Source organism: Cervus elaphus, chromosome 33 (genome assembly GCF_910594005.1).
Source record: "Cervus elaphus chromosome 33, mCerEla1.1, whole genome shotgun sequence".
NCBI classification, from domain to species: domain Eukaryota; kingdom Metazoa; phylum Chordata; class Mammalia; order Artiodactyla; family Cervidae; genus Cervus; species Cervus elaphus.
The window spans coordinates 19,493,046-19,512,166 of record NC_057847.1 but is presented as its reverse complement, the minus strand read 5'-3'; the positions used below and the strand labels follow the sequence as shown (position 1 = coordinate 19,512,166).

Genomic DNA, 19,121 nt, shown 5'->3' with positions numbered 1-19,121 from the left:
ATCAACCTTTCAGAGCAGAAATGGTATTACCACCTGTTTGACTCACATCTTCCAGGACTGAGCTTTGTCCTTGAAAAAGGCATTTGCTATGTTTGTTAAATGAGTAAATAAAGGCTTAGATGTGCAAATAGTTATATTCCCTAAGTTCATGTGGTGTTTTGTGTGGATGGCAAAAATGGTCATAGGTAAGTTATGGACTTTTTTTAAAGAAATTTTTCCCTGGACAAGAAAAAATAAATTAAGTCTAGAATTAATCAGGGAAGGTCCCAGACAGTCAAGTGATTAAGATTCTGCACTTCTAATGCTTCCACTGCAGGGGGCGCAGGTTCAATCTCTGGTCAAGAAACTAAGACCCCACATGGGGCAGAATGCAGTCGAAAACAACAAATAAAATAAAGATACTGATAGAACCATTTAAAAAACATGATTTGACAGTCAAACCTTAAATTAAAAGAAATAGAATTAATCTGACCAAGAAGAGGAAATTTCACCTGATGTAAACAACCTTATTATTAATAGAAATTACACTATTTTCTTCATAAAACTTCAAACAAGAACTACTGGTATATATATATATTTTTTCCATTTAATTTGATAGCTGATTTGGATGCACGTAGATTCATACATCCAAAATAACTGGGGTAGAGGTGGGTTGGGGATGAAGTGGGCTAGCTGATTATGATAGCCTTTGTGTAAGAAGGACATCTGCATTTTCTAAAGCCAAATTGAATTTTAATGGTTAATCAACTTGTATGGTTATATATGGCCTTAAATCATTGCTGGCATAATCTTGCCATTAAGCAATGCTAGAGTTGAAAAAAATCTCTACCAGCTATACTAGTTAATTTAGTATGTTCAACAGCACTTCCTTATACACTAGCATAAATCATAGATTCCAGAATTGGAAAGAACCTTCAGACTCACTTTGCTGATGAAGAAACTGGCATCTAGAAGGTTGACACAATGAAACAGGAACCAGAACCCAAGATGCCATGTTTCGGGGTCATTGACTACAATGCTTTTGATTAAGAGCTAAAGAAAGGTGTACCAAATATATCACAGTTTTATTTTTCCAGTCATCCTTTTAAATACCCTGCCAATGAGGCTGAGATTGATTGAAGTTGATTGATTTTAATCTTAGTTGCTAGCATTTAGCTTTACAGAACACAACTTTATCTCTTCTACATAGAAATTGTATAAAGCAGATTAGAAAAAGTTTTGCTGTCCTGCTGTATTTTTAGAATAGAACATAAGCCAATATTCATTTTTGGAGCATAATTCTATAAGAAGTTTAGTAAGAAAATGTGGTCATTGTTCTCCTGACGTGTATTTCATAGATTAGGGTCACATATCAAACACCTTTAATTTATTTTTGAATGTATGAACCTATTGTCCTTTAATTTCTCTAAAAAATTTTAGACATCTATATGTTTGGCCTTTGCTACTTTTCATGAAAATTCAGTTCAGTTCAGTTCAGTTCAGTCACTCGGTTGTGTCCAGCTCTTTGTGACCCCATGGACTGCAGCACACCAGGCCTCCCTGTCCATCACCAACTCCCGGAGTTTACTCAAACTCATGTCCATTGAGTCCATGATGCCATCCAACCATCTCATCCTCTGTCATCCCCTTCTCCTCCCACCTTCAACCTTTCCCAGCATCAGGGTCTCTTCAAATGAGTCAGTTCTTTGCATCAGGTGGCCAAAGTATTGGAGTTTCAGCTTCAGCATCAGTCCTTCCAAAGAATATGCAGGACTGATCTCCTTTAGGATGGACTGGTTGGATCTCCTTGCAGTCCAAGGGACTCTCAAGAGTCTTCTCCAACACCACAGTTCAAAAGAATCAGTTCTTTGGTGCTCAGCTTTCTTTATAGCCAAACTCTCACATCCATACATGACTACTGGAAAAACCACAGCTTTAACTAGAAGGACTTTTGTTGGCAAAGTAATGTCTCTGATTTTTTTAATATGCTGTCCAGGTTGTTCATAACTTTTCTTCCAAGGAGCAAGCATCTTTTAATTTCATAGCTGCAGTTACCATCTGCAGTGATTTTGGAGCCCCCCAAAATAAAGTCTCTCACCGTTTCATTGTTTCCCCATCTATTTGCCATGAAGCAATGGGACTGGATGCCATGATCTTCGTTTTCTAAAGGTTGAGTTTTAAGCCAACTTTTTCACTCTCCTCTTAGGTCCATAAATATATCAGACAGTAGAGAAAGGTTGTTTCTTCCTGTTATTCTATAACAGTTTCTTCTGTTGACTTTGAGTGTGATGTTATTTGGGTATCCACTCATTCATTCTGAAATTATTTACCAAATATTACTTACCAGACACTTTGTTAGGCATAAAATGCCAATATGGTCACTGCCCTTATTCTTTTAGGGAGATAAATGTATTAAAGAAATAAGCTTACAAATAAATATTTGCTTACAAACAGTATAAGTATTATATAATACATATAGTGTATTATGAGTGATTATTACAGGATTACAAAATTTATAACAGCATGTCAGATGTTTTTCTCATGCTTATGAATAAGGGTGAGAAAAGACTTTCAAACTTATAAGAATTTTTTGATGATGTCTTTCTGACATTACAGCAGGAGCTAGTGATTTAGAAATATGGGCTATATGCTCTGGTATATATAACAGTATAGTGAAATGGGGGCAGAATGCAGACTTTAGGAAAGTAATTTAAGTGTCTCTGACACTCAGTTTCCTTGATTAAAAGTCACTACTTCAATATCCTTTTCTTGGAATTTAAGTATTGGTAATAAGCAGTCATTCCTTAGTATGAGTCCAAGTTTCTCCTTACCCGCCACCATACATTGAGTACATAGTCTTACTGAGGAGTATTTATCACATTTTTTTTAACCCACTCACATCACTCTGTGATGTTTAGTTTATCTGAGCTATTTTGGGACATTATAATCCAGAGAAGTTAAAATCAAATGCATTCTGACATTTTATTAGGCACACCTTTGAGATGTTTTATAAATGATGACAAACCTCTAGAATTTGAACCTGAAAAAAACTGAAGTATAACTCAACATATTTAATTGATACCCCATTTTAAAATATTATTTTGATTCTTTGGTATAAAGACATTTAAGTAAAATGTAAGCTTGTTTATCATTTTTAAGCTACTTTCTTTGCAGTCCTAAATTAAAGCATGTTGTTTCTTATTGAATCTCTTCCAATTAGATAACCATTTGTGCATATGGAAAAGATGGCCAGAATCACAAGTAAACTGGCCCTTAACCCAAAATGATTGTTGGCATATGTCTTCCAAGTCTCTTGTATACACTTTCCAGGCAATCATATTGTGCATACAAGTTTGTTTTGTGAAGCATAAAGTATGCACTTAACCTGATTTTACACATGACATACTGTAAAACATCTTAGAAAATTTAAGTGACATAATGTTAAGTGAAAACAACAGTTAAAAAGATGATGCATGACATCTTTGTTAGTTTTATTAACTAAGAAGGACATGAGCTGATCTCATAGAAAGGGATTTACCATGACAAAGAATTGATAGTGAAAATGATAGTTATAATACTCACTATTTTATATTCATGTACATTCCATTGAGTGAATGGAGTGTAATTTACTAAAGCATAGCCTTTATGTGGGACAGTTTGAGTGGTTTCCATTTTTATATAGTATAAATTACATTGGGATAAACATTGTCAAGCATATGGTGTTTTTTAATATTTTGGATTATTTCCTTAGGATAGATTCCCAGAAGTAGAATTACTAGGCTAAAGGGTATGAACATTTTTATGATTCTTGAAACACATTGCCAAATTGCTTTCCAAAAAAAGGTTATATCAATTTACAATGCCACCAGCAATACAGGAAAGTGCCCTTCTCATAATATTCCCATAAGCATTTGGCATCATACAGCTTTTAGATTGAAAATTTTGTGGAATATATATATACACACACACATACATGTCCGTGCTTGGATGTTCAGTCATGACTGACTCTTTGTGACCCTGTGGCATGTCCATGGGATTCTCCAGGCAAGAATACTAAAGTGTATTTTCTTCTATCGGAGTGCATATTCTTCTCCAGGGAATATTCCTGACCCAGGGATTGAACTCAGGTCTCCTGCATTGCAGGCAGATTTTTTTTTACCATCTGAGCCACCAGGGAAGCCATATATGTGTATGTATATATGTGTACATATCATATGTGTGTGTGTGTATATATATATACATAATCTTGTATATATGTGTATATATACTATACACATAAACCCATATATACATGAACCCCTGTATGTATGTGTGTGTATGTACATACAGCTCTGTATTTATGTGTATATATACTATATATGAGCCTATATACATATATAACCTTGTATATGTGTGTGTGTATATATATATCCCTGTGTGTGTATCAGTTCAGTTGCTCAGTCGAGTCCAACTCTTTGTGACCCCATGGACTGCAGCACAGCAGGATTCTTTGTCCATCACCAACTCTCAGAGCTGACTCAAACTCATGTCCATTGAGTTCGTGATGACATCTAACCATCTCATCCTCTGTCATCCCCTTCTCCTACCACCTTCAATCTTTCCCAGATCAGAGTCTTTTCAAATGAGTCAGTTCTTTGCATCAGGTGGCCAAAGTATTGGAGTTTCAGCTTTAGCATCAGTCCTTCCAATGAATATTCAAGACTGATTTCCTTTGGGATGGACTGGTTGGATCTCCTTGCAGTCCAAGGGACTCTCAAGAGTCTTCTCTAACACCACAGTTCAAAAGCATCAATTCTTCAATACTAGCTTTCTTTATAGTCCAACTCTCACAACCATACATGACTACTGGAAAAAACATAGCCTTGACTAGACGGACCTTTGTTTGCAAAGTAATGTCACTGCTTTTTAATATGATGTCCAGGTTGGTCATAACTTTCCTTCCAAGGAACAAGCGTCTTTTAATTTCATGGCTGCAGTCACCATCTGTAGTGACTTTAGAGCCCCGCAATATAAAGTCTCTCATTGTTTCCATTGTTTCCCCATCTATTTGCCATGCAGTGATGGGACTGGATGCCATGATCTTCGTTTTCTGAATGTTAAGTTTTAAGCCAACTTTTTCATTCTCCTCTTTCATTTTCATCTAGAGGCTCTTTAGTTCTTCTTTGTTTTCTGCCATAGGGTGATGCCTTCTGCATATCTGAGGTTATTGATATTTCTCCCAGCAATCTTGATTCCAACTTGTGTTTCATCCAGCCCGGCATTTCGCATGATGTACTCTGCATATAAGTTAAATAATCAGGGTGACAATATACAGCCTTGACATACTCCTTTTCCTATCTGGAACCAGTCTGTTGTTCCATGTCCAGTTCTAACGGTTGCTTCCTGATCTGGATACAGATATCTTAGGAGGCAGGTCAGGTGGTGTGGTATTCCCATCTCTTGAAGAATTATCCACAGTTTGTTGTGATCCACACAGTCATAGGCTTTGACATAGTCGATAAAGCATTTTTCTGGAGCTCTTTTGCTTTTTCTATGATCCAACAGATGTTGGCAATTTGATCTCTGGTTTCTCTGCCTTTTCTAAATCCAGCTTGAACATGTGGAAGTTCACGGTTCACGTATTGATGAAGCCTGGCTTGGAGAATTTTGAGCATTACTTTGCTAATGTGTGAGATGAGTGCAATTGTGCAGTAGTTTGAGCATTCTTTGGTATTGCCTTTATTTGGGATTGGAATGAAAAACAGACATTTTCCAGCCTTGTGGCCGCTGCTCAGTTTTCCAAATTTGCTGACATATTGAGTACATCAGTTTAATAGCATCATCTTTTAGGATTTGAATTAGCTGAACTTCCAGATGTTCAAGCTGGTTTTAGAAAAGGCAGAGGAACCAGAGGTCAAATTGCGAACATCCGCTGGATCATCAAAGAGCAAGAGAGTTCCAGAAAAACATCTATTTCTGCTTTATTGACTATGCCAAAGCCTTTGACTGTGTATATCACAATAAACTGTGGAAAATTCTGAAAGAGATGGGAATACCAGACCACCTGACCTGCCTCTTGAAAAACTTATATGCAGATCAGGAAGCAACAGTTAGAACTGGACATGGACCAACAGACTGGTTCCAAATAGGAAAAGGAGTATGTCAAGGCTGTATATTGTCACCCTGATTATTTAACTTATGTGCAGAGTTCATCATGAGAAACGCTGGGCTGGAAGAAGCACAAGCTGGAATCAAGATTGCCGGGAGAAATACCAGTAACCTCAGATATGCAGATGACATCACCCTTATGGCAGAAAACAAAGAAGAACTAAAGAGCCTCTTGATGAAAGTGAAAGAGGAGAGTGAAAAAGTTGGCTTAAAGCTCAACATTCAGAACACTAAGGTCATGGCATATGGTCCCATCACTTCATGGGAAATAGATGGGGAAACAGTGGCTGACTTTATTTTTCTGGGCTCCAAAATCACTGCAGATGGTGATTGCAGCCATGAAATTAAAAGACACTTCCTCCTTGGAAGGAAAGTTAAGACCAACCTAGACAGCATATTAAAAAGCAGAGACATTACTTTGCCAACAAAGGTCTGTCTAGTCAAGGCTATGGTTTTTCCAGTGGTCATGTATGGATGTGAGAGTTGGACTGTGAAGAAAGCTGAGCACCAAAGAATTGATGCTTTTGAATTGTGGTGTTGGAGAAGACTCTTGAGAGTCCCTTGGACTGCAAGGAGATAGAACCAGTCCATCCTAAAAGTGATCAGTCCTGGGTGTTCATTGGAAGGACTGCTGCTGAAGCTGAAACTCCAATACTTTGTCCACCTCATGCGAAGAGCTGACTCATTGGAAAAGACCATGATGCTGGAAGGGATCGGGGGCAGGAGGAGAAGGGGATGACAGAGGATGAGATGGCTGGATGGCAACACTGACTCGGTGGACATGAGTTTGAGTAAACTCCAGAAGTTGGTGATGGACAGGGAGGCTTGGCGTGCTGTGATTCATGGTGTTGCAAAGAGTCAGACACGACTGAGCGACTGAACTGTACTGAACTGAACTGGAATTCCATCACCTCCGCTAGCTTTGTTCGTAGTGATGCTTCCTAAGGCCCACTTGACTTCGTATTCCAGGATGTCTGGCTCTAGGTGAGTGATCACACCATCATGGTTATCTGGATCATGAAGATTTTTTTTGTATAGGTCTTCTGTGTTTTCTTGCCACCTCTTCTTAATATCTACTGCTTCTGTTAGGTCCATACCATTTCTATTGTTTCTTGTGCCCAACTCTGCATGAAATGTTCCCTTGGTATCTCTAATTTTCTTGAAGAGATCTCTAGTCTTTCCCATTCTATTGTTTTCCTCTATTTCTTTGCATTGTATGTGTGTGTGTATATATATATAAGAGTTGGACACGACTGAGCAACTGAACTGAACTGATACACACGCATATATAGATATTTCTTAGAGCAACATATAGTTTAATAATCTCCATTTTTTAACATGTCCTTTAACTGTCTATGATAATTTGATATTTTATAAAACTATATAAAATTATATTTGATGTATATTAATCTGTTTTCATAGTACAAACTGCTTTGTCTATTTTCCTGTTTCAGCCTGGTGATTGCCTGCATATGTGTGTTGGTAAGCATATTGAGTATTCAATTTTTGTACCTGGTTAAATATATTTTTTCTTCTGTGATTTTTTTTCTGTTAGATTTTAGCATAGTGTATCATAACTCATCTCTATCTATATTAAGTAATCAAATTATTCTAATTTTTCTAAGGAGTGACTTTATAAAACTTAACTCTTGAGTTTATCTGTAATTTATGTTGAAATATAGGGTATGATTCTAAGTGGCCTTTTCCATATTGGGAACTAGTTACCTCAATATCATTAACTAAGTATTATTAATTAAATAATCCTTCATTTTCCTATGTTTTTGATGGAGTCTCATTTATTATATATTAAATCACCTAATTCTTAGTTATTTCTGTTTTAGTGATCTATCTGTCCTTGAGCAAGGGTTTATTGTTTTATTTATGAAGAGCCCCTTCACACACTCCTTAATGGATCAGTCTTGTGGCAAAGGGGTTTGCTTAACCCAATGAAACTATGAGCCATGCCATGCAGGACCCATCCAAGACAGATGGGTCAAAGAGAAGGGTTCTAACAAAACATGGTCCACTGAAGGAGGAAACAGCAACCCACTCTGGTATTCTTGTCTGGAGAGCCCCATGGAGAGTTTGAAAAGGCAAAAAGATACAACACTGGAAAATGAGCCCCACAGGTTGGAAGGTGTCCAATACACCACTTGGGAATTGCAGAAGACATATTAATAGCTCAAGAAAGAAAGAAGTGGATGGGTCAAAGCAGAAACAACGTTCAGTTGTGGATGTGTCTGGTGGTGCAAGTAAAGTCCAAAGCTGTAAGAAGAGTATTGCATAGGAACCTGGAATGTTAGGTCCATCAATCGATGTAAATTGGATGTTGACAAGCAGGAGATGGCAAGATGGACCGCTGACACCTTATGATACAGTGGACTAAAATGGATGAGAACGGGCAAATTTAACTCAGATAACCATTATATCTACTAGTGTGGGCAAGAATAACTTAGAAGAAATGGAGTAGTCCTCATAGTCTATAAGTGAGTCCAAAATGCAGTGTGCGTGTGTACGTTAGTTGCTTAGTCATGTCCGACTCTTTGCGACCCGTTGGACTCTAGCCCTCCAGGTTCCTGTATCCATGGAATTCTCCAGGGAAGAATACTGGAGTGGGTTGCCACTTCCTTCTCCAGGGGATCTTCTTGACCCTGGGATCAAACTTGGGTCTCCCATGTTGCAGGCAGATTCTTTACCATCTGAACCAACAGGGAAGCTACTGAAATGCAGTAATTGGGTGCAACCTCAAAAACAACAGAATGATTTAGGTTTGTTTCCAAAGCAAACCATTCAACATCACAAGTAATCCAAGTCTATGCACCAACCACTAATGCCAAAGAAACTGAAGTTGACCAGCTCTATGAAGACTTACAACACCTTCTAGAACTAATACCAAAAAAAAAAAAAAAAGAGAGAGAGAGAGAGATGTCTTTTTCATCATATGGGATTGGAATGCAAAAGTAGGAAGTCAAGAGATACCTGGAGTAACAGGCAAGTTTGGATTTAAGAGTACAAAATGAGGCAGGGCAAAGATTATAATAGGGTTCTGTCAAGAGAACAAACTGGTCATAGGAAACACCCTTTTCCAACACCCCAACGGATGATTCTACACATGAACACCACTAGATGGTCAATACTGAAATCAGATTGATTATGTTTTTGCAGCCAATGATGGAAAAGTTCTATACAGTCAGCAAAATCAGACTTGGGGCTGACTGTGGTTCAGATCATGAGCTCCTTATTTAAAAATTCAGACTGAAATTGAAGAATGTAGGGAAAGCCACCAGGCCATTCATGTATGACCTAAATCAAATCCCTTATGATTATATAGTGGAAGTGACAAATAGATTCAAGGGATAAGATCTGGTAGACAGAGTGCCTGAAGAACTATGGACAGAAGTTGATAACATTGTACAGGAGGCAGTGACCAAAACCATCCCAAAGAAAAAGAAATGCAAGACAGCAAAGCGGTTGTCTGAGGAGGCTTTATAATAGCTGAGGAAAGAAGAAAACTGAAAGGCAAGAGAGAAAGGGAAAGATATACCCAATTGAATGCAGAGTTCCAAAGAATAGCATGAGATAAGGCCCTCTTAAGTGAACAATGCAAAGAAATAGAAGAAAAAAATAGAACAGGAAACACTAGAGATCTATTCAAGAAAATTGGAAATGCCAAGGGAATATTTCATGCAAAGATGGTCATGATAAAGGACAGAAATGGCAAGGACCTAAAATGTTAGGACCTAACAGAAGCAGAAGAGATTAAGAAGAGGTGGCAAGAATGCACAGAAGATCTATACAAGATATGTCTCAATGACCTGGATAACCACAATGGTGTGGTCACTCACCTAGGGCTGGACACCCTGGAATGTAAAGTCAAGTGGGCTTTAAGAAGCATTGCTATGAACAAAGCTAGTGGAGGTGATGGAATTCCAGCTGAACTATTTAAAACCCTAAAAGATGATGCTGTTAAGTGCTGCACTCAATATATCAGCAAATTTGGAAAACTCAGCAGTGGCCATAGGACTGGAGAAGTTCAGTTTTCATTCCAGTTCCAAAGAAAGGGAATGCCAACCAATGTTCTCTTGGTGCCTATTTCACATGCTAGTAAGGTTATGCTCAAAATCCTTCAAGCTAGTCTTCAAGCAGTATGTGAACCAAGAATTTCCAGATGTACAAGCTTGGTTTTCAAGAGGCAGAGGAACTAGAGATCAAATTGCCAACATTTGCTGGATCATGGGGAAAGCAGGGGGCTTCCAGAAAAGCATCTACTTCTGCTTCATTGACTATGCTAAAAGCCTCTGACTGTGTGAATCACAACAAACTGTAGAAAATTCTTAAAGAGATGGCAATATCAGACCACCTTACCTGTCTCCTGAGAAACCTGTATGTGGTCAAGAAGCAACAGTTAGAACTAGACATGGAACAACTGACTGGTTCAAAATTGGGAAAGAAGTACATCAAGTCTGTATATTGTCACTCTGCTTATTTAACTTATATGCAGAATACATCATGCAAAATGCCAGGCCGGATGAATTATAAGCTGGAATCAAGATTGTCAGAAGAAATATCACAACCTCAGATATGCAGAGGCTACTACTCTAATGGCAGAAATTTAAGGGGAACTAAAGAGCCTCGTGATGAAAATGAAAGAGGAGAGTGAAAAAGCTAGCTTAAAACTCAATATTCAAAAAACTAAGATCATGGCATCCGGTCCCATCACTTCATGTCAAATAGATGGGGAAACAATGAAACAGTGAGAGACTATTTTGGGGGCTCCAAAATCACTGCAGATGGTGACTGCAGCCATGATATTAAAAGACACTTGTTCTTTGGACAGAAAGCTATGACAAACCGAGACAGCATATTAAAAAGCAGAGACATTGCTTTACCAACAAAGGTCTGTCTAGTCAAAGCTATGGTTTCAGTAGTCATGTAAGGATATGAGAATTTGACCATAAAGAAGGCTGAGTGCCAAAGAATTGCTGCTTTCAAATTGTGGTGCTGGAGAAGATTCTTGAGAGTCCCTTGGACTGCAAGGAAATCAAACCAGTCAATCAAGGAAATCTACCCTGAATATTCATTAGAAGGACTGTTGCTGAAGCCAAAGCTCCAATACTTTGGCCACCTGATGCAAAGAGTTGACTCACTGGAGAAGACCTTGATGCTGGGAAAGTTTGATGGCAAAAGGAAAAGGGGGTGGCAGAGGATAGGATGGTAAGATAGTATCACCAACTCAATGAACATGAATTTCAGCTAATAATGGAAATAGTCGAGGGCAGAGGAGCCTGGTGGGCTTCAGTCCAGGTTATTTGCAAAGAGCTGACGCAACTTAGTGATTGAACAATAACCCTTCTCACAGCCTTTTAACGGTTTTAAAAATGGTCTTTCCTATTTTTTCTATCAACCTTAAAACTTTTGACAATCTGAAAGTCCACTTGAATTTTCATTTTTTTAGTTTATAAAAATAAATTAGAAAACCATTAAAACAGTATCAATTTTCACCGAATGTTCCCCTCTGTATTTATTCCCATCATTTTTTCTCATTATAAAAGTTCAGTTCAGTTCAGTTCAATTCAGTCACTCAGTCATGTCCGACTCTTTGCAACCCCATGAACCACGGCACACCAGGCCTCCATGTCCGTCACCAACTCCCAGAGCCTACCCAAACCCATGTCCATTGAGTCGGTGATGCCATCCAGTCATCTCATCCTCTGTGGTCCCCTTCTCCTCCTGCCCTCAATCTTTCCCAGCATCAGGGTCTTTTCTAATGAATCAGCTCTTTGCATCAGGTGGCCAAAATATTGGAGTTTCAGCTTCAACATCAGTCCTCAAAGTTGTACTATAAAGAAAGCTGAGTGCCGAAGAATTGATGCTTTTGAACTGTGGTGTTGGAGAAGACTCCTGAGAGTCTCTTGGACTGCAAGGAGATCCAACCAGTCCATCCTAAAGGAGATCAGTCCTGGGTGTTGTTCATTGGAAGGACTGATGCTGAAGCTGAAACTCCAATACTTTGTCCACCTCATGCGAAGAGCTGACTCATTGGAAAAGACCCTGATGCTGGGAGGGACTGGGAGCAGGAGGAGAAGGGGGCAACAGAGGATAAGATGGCTGGATGGCATCACCGACCTGATGGGCATGAGTTTGGGTAAACTCCGGGAGTTGGTAATGGACAGGGAGGCCTGGCGTGCTGCGATTCATGGGGTTGCAAGAGTCGGACACGACTGAGTGACTGAATTGAATTGAACTAAACTTCCTTCCAAGGAGTAAGCGTCTTTTAATTTCATGGCTGCAATCACCATCTGCAGTGATTTTGGATCCCAGAAAAATAAAGTCAGCCACTGTTTTCACTGTTTACCCATCTATTTGCCATGAAGTGATGGGACCAGATGCCATGATCTTCATTTTCTGAATGTTGAGCTTTAAGCCAACTTTTTCACTCTCCTCTTTCACTTTCATCAAAAGGCTCTTTAGTTCTTCTTTGTTTTCTGCCATAAGGGTGATGTCATCTGCATATCTGAGGTTACTGGTATTTCTCCCGGGAATCTTGATTCCAGCTTGTGCTTCATCCAGCCCAGCGTTTCTCATGATGTAGTCTGCACATAAGTCAAATAAGCAGGGTGACAATATACAGCCTTGACATACTCCTTTTCCTATTTGGAACCAGTCTGTTGTTCCATGTCCAGTTCTAACTGTTGCTTCCTGACCTGCATACAGGTTGCTCTTAAAAGTAGTACCTGCTTGTTTAAAAGAAGAAAATTACTGAATAAAAAAAGAATTAAAAAGATTTTTTCATAGTTGCTCTAAAATATAAGCCTAGTTAACCTTTTAGAGTATATTCCTTTCAGATATTTTGGTCTTGCTAGTTGTAAAGATATGGTACAAATTCATTTTTGTGCCATATTTTGCACAGATATTTTGCCAGTTTTCTTCCTAGGCATTGAGTCAAGCTCTGGTTTCACAAAATAAACAAATCCTGCCTTCACTTATTATCATAATAATACATGATGTTATCATAATCTGTTTTTGTAGTTTTGCATAATCTTCATATGTATTACTTTAATAACTGCAAATTTCATTGGGTGAATCAGTTTCTATAGTCATTTTCCTATACTTGTGTGTTAGTTGCTCAGTTGTGTCCGACTCTTTGCAATCCCATGGACTGTAACCTGCCAGACTTCTCTGTCCATGGAATTCTCCAGGTAAGAATACTGGAGTGCGTTGCATTCCCTTCTCCAGGGGATCTTCCTGATCCAGGAATTGAACCCAGGTCTCCTGCACTGCAGGCAGATTCTTTACAAACTGAATCACCAGGTTACTCCCAATTTTTCAATGTTATTTTTTCTGTAGTTAGAGTACCTTTTAAGATACATTTCCTGAAATGGAGTAATTTGGTTAAAGGACATGGACATATTTAAGACTCGACGCAAACTTTGAAGTTGCTTTTCAAACAGCTAGTACCAACTCTCATGCCACTGAAAATGGACAAAGGGAAATTTTTTTTTTTTCTGAATTTGCCAGCAATGATTGTAATCACTGAAAATTGTTTTTGTTATTTTGGTAGGTACTTCATTTTAATTTTCCCTTTTTCTGCTGCCTAGCAAGGTTGAGTCCATGGAATCGCAGAGTCGGACATGACTGAGCAACTGAACTGAACTGAACTGAGCAAGATTGAGTTGTATATATGTGTTTTATTGGAGGACAATTACTTTACAATGTTGTGGTGGTCTCTGTGTGTGTGTGTGTGTGTGCTAAATAAGGTTAAATAAATGTATTTCTTTTTAAAATTTATCTGTTCAGGAAATTCCCTAGTGGTCCAGTGGTCAGGCCTCTGTACTTCCATTGCAGGGGAACCATGTTTGATCGCTGGTCTGGAAACTAGAATCCCACAAGCCCCATTGGTGTGGCTAAAGGAGAAAGAAGAAATTATCTGTTCATGCCTTTTGTCTTGTTAAGGTGCTTATGCTTTCATTTCATGTGTACAAGCTCTTTATGGAATAAAGACATAGCCCTTTTTGGTATATACTCTCCCTCAGACTTATGTCAAAGGAGAAAAGCAGAAAGTGATCACTGAGCTTTGTGCCCTGAAGTCAAATAGAGGTTTAAGCCATCTTCCCATTTCCAGTTCCAGCCCAGGGCGTGGCATGTGGCAGGTTTTGTACACACGACACAATGGAGGCACACTAGACGTCAGCCGGGGCACTGGACCCTGGAGGTCCAGAGACACTGAGAAAACAATGGCAATCTTGGCTTCTTAAACTAAGCCTGGGCCAACAAATGACTTCCTAATAAACCAAAATCTGTTTTTGTTTCAATGGATAGAGAAAGATAATTTTATAGCCAGAGGACAAATGGATGCACATAACTGGATAACATCTGAAATAGCCTAAAAAAAGGAAGGGTAAAAGGAATGGATGTTGAGAAAGGTTGTTGTGTGGAAGGAAAGAAATGAAAGCAACAAAGCAAAGTAACAAGGATTCTACATCCATTGTGTATAAGGTATGTTGTTGGCCGTGGTGGGTGACTTAAAAAGATCTGTGGCTCCTCTATAGTTTATATAATTACTCACTTCAGAAACTTAAGCAAATCAAATGTGTATTCCTATAGAATTCTTGGTTGTACGCACACTTATGTACACGTATAACACTGAGACCTATTGAAAAGCATGGGAAAAAGCAATTCCCAAATCAGGGAAGTCTAAAGGATTCTGGAACCTGCCTTGTCTCTCCTTGTAATGACCAGTTACTTTAGGTCATGGCATTTGTGAGAGGAAGAGAAGAAGAGGTCTCCATGGCAATACTGAATTTTGTATCTTTCCTCTTACTTCTGACTTTCTCAGAGCTGTGAGCTAGAAGCTGGCAGGACCTCATACCAAGAAGAGAAAAAGAGGAAACCAAAAGGGAATGATCTTCTTGCAGTAGCTGAAGTCTACTCTGTCGTACTATTTTGAGGGGTCATACGGGAAAATTTTTATTGCATACTTCACAGAATAATTTGCATTAGGCAAACTCTGTATGCCAACACGAATGCATATAAGACATGGTTCCTATTTTCAAGGGTAAAAGCAGCTGGTTACCTACTATTGTGGGGGCATGCCCCTAATGTCCCTAACCTCAACAGAACCATTCATTTTCTTTCTAGTGACTTCAACAATTTTGTGCATGCATGCATGCTCAGTTGCTTCATATGCTCAGTTGCTGCCTGACTTTTTGCGACCCCATGGACTGTAGCCCGCCAGGCTCCTCTGTCCATGGGATTCTCCAAGCAAGAATACTGGAGTGGGTTGCCATTTCCTGAGTACTATTTATTGAACACTTATTATGTCCTAGATAATTTTCCCAGAGCACTGGTTATATTATTACTTAATGATCCTTTCAGGCCCAGTTCATTGTTACTTTTTTTGACACATACATATCCTCAAGTTTAAGTAATAATTTATTCCATGACTAATTTTTAATTGATAATTATTAATACATCACTCATTCTGTTCACTCCTTTAATGCAGCACTTCTCATTCTGTAGTCTACATCTCTGGCTGTCCCACTATACATTGAGCTCAGTAAGGGCTGCACCTGTATTTCATTCGAATTTCTTAGTATTCGGTAGTTCCTAAGTATTCTGTTGTGTGAATATCGCGTGGAACTCCATGACTTCAAACACATTGAAGAATCATGAGATTTTTGAGCCAAGAGAGGATTTACACTTCTACATGGGAGAAAGATTAAACTGGAAAGTGTAACTTGCCTGAGGTCACATGAATCTGGTAAAATTCAATTAGAATCTAGTTGCCTTCCTTTTCAGTTCATTATTGTTTCTTCTATCATGGAAAATGCTACCAAAACAGCACTAAATATCTTTATCTCCCAATCTCCCAGCTCCACCCAAACCTCATCAGTCCATGGCCTTTGGGCCTTCAGTCTACTTCTGTGATATTAGATTTCCTAAAACAATCAGTCTTTTTAAAAAAATATATAGCTTTCCTTTCACAACTTCACATTCCTAACAGAAAAACCCAAACTCCAAATTGGTTGGCTTTTGCTAGCAGAGTGTAAAAGTTGGGAGAACCTTCTGCCGGTATTTTCACTAACAAGCTCTTTCCACAAGTACACTTTGATCCAACCCAATCAAACTGCTTGTCAACACACACACTATGCTCTGTCTTCAACATTTGAGACTTCATATTCGTTCTGACTGGTGTCCTTCCTTCTAACCAACCTGGTGCACTTTAATACCTGTTCCCCTTCTGGATCGGTGTCTTCTAACACAAAGCAGAGAGATGTGGCTTTAGTCACGAGGTAGTTGAAGGAGTGAATTTTGCATCCAGCACCTGGGGCACAGACCTCCAAAATGTTCACTGAATGATTGTGTCTTAGGAAAAATCACAGAAATGTAACTTACTCATCAGAATTGTAAGCAATCCTTTACCAAAACTTTTCTATTTGGAGGACAAATAAGTATATTGGCTCACTCAGCCTTTTTTTCTTTTTTTCCTTTAATTCTATTTCATCTGTTATGACTCTGCCATTCTCTGTGAACTCCACATTCTCCCAGCACCCCTGCCCCTGACACTTGTGGGAGAGGAATCCACAAATTCCTTTGGGGCTCCATCACTGGAGCAAGTTCTCAGGAGCAGGAGAAGGTCTGGGCTGCAAACAGGAAGTTTCTGGACTTCTGGCCACTTTGCTCCCTGGGGCAAAAACTGGAGTCCACCTGGAGACTGAGAATAACAGAACAAAACTAACCTTCGCTATCCCCATCTGCAGCTTTTCTGTGTGGACATTCTGACCCAGTACCACTTAGGGATATCGCTCTCCAGAACTGCCATCTAGTATGCACATCAGAAGAGCATCCAGCAAAGCGTCAAGTATGAACCTCTCTTACGTCCCTCTTCACTGTAATCGTTTTGAATTTTTAAGTTTTGAAAGCATCATAGGACCTCTCTTTGGAAGGCCGAGGGCCAAAGAGAAACAGAGGCTGGCCACCTGGTCTCGAAATCCTTTTTTCTTCCCTCCTTGTCCAAGACCTCATCTTGCCCCGCGAGCTCTCAGGAGGGGCAGGTGGCAGCTATCCTCTGCCTCCGTACCTGGTCTCGTCAACGACACCCATTAGTCTCCAGTCTTCCAGGGCAGTGGGGGACTACCGGCCACGCGACCCAGGCCCTTGCCCAGGCATGGGGACCCCGTGGACCACGCTGGCCCGTGCGTTGGCAGAGGGGAGTGGGCCAACCCGGGCATGACCCCAGCTCCGGCCTGTGGGGCGGGTAGTCCAACGGGCAGCCTCGCTCCGGAGGCGGGCTCAGGCCGGAAGCCACCCCGCGGCACAGCGGCCCCGCGAGACGGCGCCCGCGCCCCCGCCTTCTCCGGCAAGGGCTCCGCGGCCAAGGGCGGCAGGGGCCAGTCCGCCGGGTCCCCGCCGCGCTCTTTGTCCGGGCCGCGCGCGGGCGGACGCGTGCGCCCCCCGGGTGAAGGGAGGCGCGGAGAGACCGCGCGGGAGCGCGCGGGAAGAGCTCGCGCCCGCCGGCCGCCGGCGGCGCGCGCCCCTCCGCCAGGCAAGCAGCGAGCGAGAGCGCGCGCCGTCGCCGCGCCCGCCCCTCCCCCCGCGCTCGCCTCGGAACTTGCTGACTGCGCGGCCGGGAGGAGCCGAGCCGGGCGGCGGCGGCGGGAGGCCACAGCGCGCGGGGGTCTCCCGCGTCCCCTCAGCCTCGCCGGGAGCTCGCGCCCTCGCCCAGCCGGGCTCCCACCCCCCGCTTTTTTCCGAAGGCGCTGGGCGGCGCCACCCTCCGGCCGGAGCCCGGCACTGCACAACCCCCTCCGACTTTCAATGTTCCACACTCCCCGGCCAGAGCCTCCTCGGCTTCTTTTTTTCCCTCCCCCCCCTTTCCCCCCCCCCAGCTGCCTCCATTTCCTTAAGGAAGGGTTTTTTTCTCTCTCCCTCCCCCACACCGTAGCGGCGCGCGAGCGGGCCGGGCGGGCGGCCGAGGTAAGGCGGCGGGGCCGGGGGGCCGCGTGGGGGGCGGCCGGGGCGGCGGCGGTGGGGGAGGGGGCGGGGGCGGGCAGCTTTGTTCGCGCCGGGCGCCCGCGCCGCCGGTGTCCGCGAGCCGCCGCGGGGCCGGCCGGGCTGCTCGCATCACTTGGCGCCCGGCGCGGCGAGCGCTACCCGCGGCCCCCGCGCGGCCCTCCCCACAAAGGGCCGCCGAGCTGCGTGGCCGCCGCCGGCCGCGGCTCGCCTCGGCGGGCGCGGAAATTTGTTGCACTTCTTGAGGCTTTGTTTGTTTGTTTTTCCTCCGGGGGAAAAAAAAATTTTTTTTTTTTTTTTTTGTTATTTTGGACAAAATGTCGGTCCGTGATGTAAAAATTGAGCGAGGAACCTTGATGGCATGGGGAGCTTTGCAGAAGGTGCAGTTTGAATTCTGCTTTTCCCAGGGTGGCAGCTTGGTCTTGGCCGGATGAATCTTCGCTGCTGGCCGTGGCCAGAACAGCTTGTTAGTTGATTTTTTAAATTCCTAAGTGTTGTATTTAAAGGCTTACGTGCACAGAGGAGGAATCACCACCTTAAATAAGCATATGGGCGATTAGCAGGGTATGTTTTCCTCTCGGAAAAGGAATTTGGTAGCTTTGACCAATGTCAGTGTGTAAATATTTAGACGTTATTAGTGACTTTTTAACATTTTTCTGCGAGATCTGTTATTTACAGCGTGTCATATGTTACTAATGCTCGTTCCCTAAGTTCCCTGGCAAATCTGTTTAATGCCTTCTGAGAAAGTAGACAATTGATAGATTGTCCAAGGGATGGAAAAAAATGTGAGTGGGTTTTCTAACTTGAGTTCGGTAAATCCCTGAACGCTGCCGTTGTGAGACACATCACCTCCCCTCTAACCTTGCTGTACCATGAGATAAGTGTGAACACTTCTGAAGCGTTTTCAGTAAAACACGATTTTAGGTGACGATGGAGAGAAGAAAATGCTATTGGTTTATTTCTTAGACTTACATTTCCTTTCT

At 41.5% G+C, this 19,121-nt stretch overlaps 1 protein-coding gene across 5 annotated transcripts in view; it reads left to right on the top strand.

The window, feature by feature from the left end:
- Positions 1 to 17,581: 17,581 nt before the first annotated feature.
- UBE2E3 (ubiquitin conjugating enzyme E2 E3) overlaps positions 17,582 to 19,121 on the top strand; it is a 91,877-nt gene continuing 90,337 nt past the window's right edge. Inside the window, exon 1 of one of the 5 annotated variants that reach the window (XM_043894119.1) lies at positions 17,582 to 17,671. The gene's annotated coding sequence lies outside the window, so the exon portion shown is untranslated. Of the gene's footprint in view, positions 17,672 to 17,692; positions 18,103 to 18,383; positions 18,519 to 18,552; positions 18,703 to 19,121 lie in introns of those variants that run through there. The other 4 variants (XM_043894115.1, XM_043894117.1, XM_043894116.1 and 1 more) reach the window with 4 other exon arrangements.